At 41.2% G+C, this 5,066-nt stretch overlaps 1 pseudogene; it reads left to right on the top strand.

The window, feature by feature from the left end:
• LOC129668701 (nucleophosmin-like) overlaps positions 1-1,661 on the top strand; it is an 18,049-nt pseudogene extending 16,388 nt beyond the window's left edge.
• Positions 1,662-5,066: the final 3,405 nt, after the last annotated feature.

The following is a 5,066-nucleotide window of genomic DNA, read 5'->3' as shown; positions in this document are numbered from 1 at the left end:
ATTTATTTATTTATTTATTTATTTATTTATTTATTTATTTATTTATTTTGCCTGTGCATGCACATGCATGAGAAAGAAAAAGTGACAGAGACAGGAGATTAACCATGTGTGTGGAAATTAAAGGACCTCTACTTCCTCCACATGGGGTCCAGAGGATTGAGCTCAAGTCATCAGGCTTAGCGGTAAATGCCTTCACCCACTAAGCCAAATTGCCAGCCACAATGTTGCCCTTTTTAAAGAAGTCTAGAATTGGCAAACATCCCCTGGACAGAGAGATCTTTAACAGTAATGAGAGAGTTGAAAGTACAGAGGCCAAGTCACCAATCCCACATATGGGTAAAACTGAAAAGTCCAATTGTTTCAACACTTATCAAAATATGATTCCTAACAAAGACAGTTCCAGAAGGAATTTTTATTCAGTTGTTAGTTGTTAGCTATTGCATTTCCCCTATGATAAGTAGAATCATAACGTCTCCACATCAGTCAGGGTGTCTTTAACAAAGACTTTTTCATTGCTACTATTTTTGTTAATAAGAAAGGTATTTATAAACCCTGACCTCTCTTTCAAGACTCATGAGTAACTCTAAAGAACTCTGCCATGTTACCAGGAATTGACATGACCATTGGCTTTTCTATTTCCAGAGCATCAGAAAGCTTGATGCTGCCACTCCCAGCCTCAGCTTTGTAAAAAAGCTGTACCGCTGTTGTAAGAAGTAGGTAATTATCTCCATCCACTTCTCTCACACACCAGAGTGGATGTTTCTACCTCATAGAAGATTAAGTGGGCTTGAGTGGGAGCCCTCTGGGGTCTAAGAACTATCTTTTCTTTTGTGGACTAAAGACCAACAAACATTATCACTTTAAGGTAGATACTGATGAAAATAAGCAGCAGTTCTTATTAAAAACATCAAAGTTAGTGGTTGGGGGATGAACTATACATTATTGAGGCAGAAGCAATGAATTATGAGGAGAGTCCAGTTAAAGTAACACTGGCAACTTTGAAAAGGTCTGTCCAATCAACAGTTTCCCATGGGGACTTTCAGATTATAGCACCTGTCATCTTAAGGTTGAAGTGTGGTTCAGAGCCTGAATATGTCAGTGAAAAGCCCCAGGAGCTGTAGAGGAAGAGCAGAGTCAGGAGAAGAGGAGGAGGATGCAAAACTCTTAAGGAATCTGTCCTGGAAGCGGCAACAAGGCTCCCCAGAAAAAGTAAAACTTGATAAAAATGATGATGATAGTGGCAATGATGAAGAAGATGGTGAAAAGAAGGAAACAGAAGAAAAAGCTCCACTGCAGAGACCTGTATGAAATACCTCAACCATAAATGGACAAAAATCAAACCAGAAAGGAAAAGATTTAAAACCATCAACACTAAAATAAAAAGTCAAAACTCCTTAAAAAAAAAAAAAAGAATAAAAAAAGGAAGAAGAAGAAGAAGACATTAAGGCAAAAATACAAGCAAGTATGGAAAAGGGTGGTTCTCTTCCCAAAGTGGAAGCCAAGGTCATTAATAATGTAAGGAGCTGCTTCCAGGCAGCTGACCAGGAGACTAGTTATGGTCTCTGGTAGCTGATAAAGTCTCTTTAAGAAAATGGTTTAAACAGTTTGAAATATTCCATCTTATTTCTGTAGCAGCTGAAATCTGGCTCTTCTTTTTATAATGTAAAGTAAGAACTCTGCCTAGTGTGTTTGATAAATGCTTTCCAGCTTCCATTGCCAGGAATGTGTTGTCTAAAATGCCTGTTTAGTTTTCAAGGCTCAAACTCCACTCTTTACTTGGTTTTCAGTATACATGAACTGTTATAATAGAACATAGTAAGTAGTTGTGCCAGTGGTGGAAATGGCAGGGACACAAAAATATATGTGTGAAATAAATTCTGTGTTTTAGCAAATTAAAAAAAAAAAAAACACACACCCAAATCATTCCCTAGTACCCACACAGTCACCACAGCCTTCAGTCAATAAGTTTACCTAAGCAGGTGTTCGAACCTGTCAAGTGAATTAAGCCACTAACGAGTTACTTTTGTGCCAAAGTTACTGTGAAGGTAGATTTTCTCTGTCTCTCAAAGCAGAGAAACCACATCTGTGGCATGCAAGCACTTGTTACAAGATCTGCTCTTGGCAGAGCCCGAGGACCACTTTGATTCTGGCTCCCACTTCTCAACAAAACCTCTTTAAAAGATGTCACCGTTTGGAACTTAACACTTTTCAGAACGCTAAGCACGACTTATGTTAAGATTTTTGACAGGCCTTTTGATGCCCACACATGCCTGTGGAAACAGCGAGTCGTTTTGACATGTCACAAGCAGCGGAGTCAAGCGTGATGCCAAGCCTTGCAGGGGCTCCATCTGCACGCCATGTAGTGTCTTCCTAGGCTAAGAAATACGGCATCCTTTCGAAGCTTTCCTCACTGGGTGCACTCTCCAAAAGAGGTTCTGAAATGGTATTTTCTCTGATGGTGTCAGCACACATCCACAAACACTAGGGGATGTCTGTGCTGGGAAGAGCCACAAATGAGGCTGCTCCAGGAGGACATGCGGGGGGGCTGGGGGGGGGAATGTCAAGAGTTACACAGAAATGCTCCTCTCTCAGGAGAGGCGTTCTATCAATTCTCTCCCCTGGCTCTAAGCAACTTCCAATTTGATGTAGTCAGTGGCAAGTGTTTCCAGATCTCTCCCGGGGAGATAGCTCAGAAGGTAACGTTCAAGCACAAGGACCCAAATTCAAGTCTCCAACGGTTACACAAAAGCTGAATGTGGAGACACACATCTGAAATTGCGTGCCCAGTGCATCAAAGAGGGCACCACTGTCCAGCCGGTTAGCTGAAACCGTAAATTCCAGGCTGGTGAGAGACCTTGTCTCAAAAATAAGGTAGAGAATGATTGAGGAAGACACCCAATGTTGACATCGGCTTTCACACATATGTAAATAAAGACAGTATCAACTGCTCAGACCTGACCATCAGTCTTGAAGCTACCCACAAGATTCTCAGGAGATGAAGCCTATTAACATCCCCTTGAGGGACTGGGACAATGGCTGGGCAGATAGTTTAGAACAATTGCCACACAATTGCAGTTCAGCTCTCCAGAGCCCGTGTAAATGCTGGGTGGGTGGGGGAGCATGCCTTTAAGTCTAACCTTAGAAAACAGACCCCAACTTTGGAAGACAGACCATATCAGAGAGCTCTTGGTTTTATTGAGAAGTCTTGCCTCAGTGAGTAAGGTGGAAGATCAACTGAGGACGATTTATGACATCAAATTCCATCCTACACACAGGAGCATACATATGCACGCGCACACACACCACACAGAGGAATGTACACGCACACAGGAATGTACACACACACAGGAATGTACACACACCAGATTAAAAATGGAGAATAAGGCTTTCGAGACTCATGTGATCTTCAAAAAGACCCTTAAAAGACCCTTCCAACTGCACCATATGAGTTTTGTATTTCTAGCACAACTCCAAGCAGGTGGGCATAGCTGGCTCTTCCCGTGCAAGCGGGGTACCACCGTCTGCTCTCCTCGTTCTTCTCTTCTGTGAGGAGGGGAGGATGAACACAGGTCTGGTCGCTGGCCTACACTGTATTAGCAATTGAGGCTGCTTTTCCTTAGCAGCCTGCAGTTGATATCCCGGGCTTCACCTCTATCTTGCCTCTCCAGTATAATTCCATGTTTCTGTGTCTCCTTTAAGCCACAAGCAGTGGTGGATTTTGAGTCCCCGTGCTACTGACATTCACAGGTGCCTGCCACTGCTGCAGCTACAGCCAAAAGTTGAAGGGTACCGCCATCTTCTACACTTTCCTGGTTGTTCAGAGTAGACTCTTCTCTTCCCATTAGGAAAAAACCTACCTTGACGGCAGAGTCCAGAAGCTTTGTGCCTCAGTGATAGAAGGTAAGTATGAGAGTCGTACTCCCAGACAATTAGCACACTGAAGACGTATGCACATTTAATCAACACGTATGTTGTGTTTTTTTAAGATCTCTATCCTTGTGCCCTGATCTCAACCAGAACTCCATAATAAAGGCAGAATGAAAGTGAAATTTGGACACCAGATCCTACCTAAATCCTTAATATTTATTGCGTATTCACTAAAAGCTAATGTAGCAATTTCAACTGCTTGTCAAAGAAAAGGAATCTATTACTTTTGTATAAACACATACTTGTGGGCACACATCTTAGTGAAGTACCCAAATAATCTCCCATAACTAAACCTAGGAGAGTGAGTCGGTGAGCCCTCAGCGACTGAGAGGTTTCTAAGTTGCTGCTGGGTTCTGTGCTGAAGAAGCCCCAAGCATTGGGTCTGCACCAGACGGAGTCCTAGGACTGAAAGGAGAAGTGGATGCACGCTCCCATCCCCAACCCAGAAGCAATCTCCGATTGATAACCACTGGCAAATGAAAATTTAGTTTTCTCCAAGGAAGTCCTCCTGGGAAACAGATTGTTCTTAGAGTAGGCCCAATGCCCAGCCGACAGAAAATTAATCCAATGGTGTCTTTGAAGGTTCTTTGTCTCATGGTGTCCTGTTAGGACTTTTACTTCTTTTTATTATCATCATTTTATCTTATTTTTTATTTTTGTTTTCTTTATACATTTTTCTTTTCTTTTTTACTTCAAAGGTCCTTTACATATATATTATGGCTTCCAGTTTAGTGTTCTTATAGGATTCTTGAATGTGCAAGCAAGTGAGTCTCTGGTTCTTGTATTTTTTTCCTTGAGCTCCTTTTTTTTCTGTTTGTTTTTTTTTCCCATTCCAATGTTTTTGTTTTGTGTTATATTTGTTATATTTTATACTATATTAGATTATATTAATTACTATACCTTAGAAAGCTGTTTTCTAATGAAAGACAAAGGGGGTGGATCCAGATAGGAGGGAAAGTGGGGAAGAAATGGGAAGAACAAAGGGAGGGGAAACATCCCTTTATTACATTATTATTCAAAAATATATAACATATAATATATTTAAAAATCTATTTTCAACAAAAGGGAAAATAGAGACCACTGAGAGAGTTAATACTCATTAGAAATGGGGTGGGCTGAGGTGACAATTTACTGGGAGT

The sequence above is a fragment of the Psammomys obesus genome, unplaced genomic scaffold, assembly GCF_907164565.1.
Source record: "Psammomys obesus unplaced genomic scaffold, mPsaObe1.curated_primary_1811, whole genome shotgun sequence".
Lineage (NCBI taxonomy): Eukaryota > Metazoa > Chordata > Mammalia > Rodentia > Muridae > Psammomys > Psammomys obesus.
The sequence above is the reverse complement of the archived record's forward strand: the minus strand, read 5'-3'. Positions and strand labels throughout refer to the sequence as shown.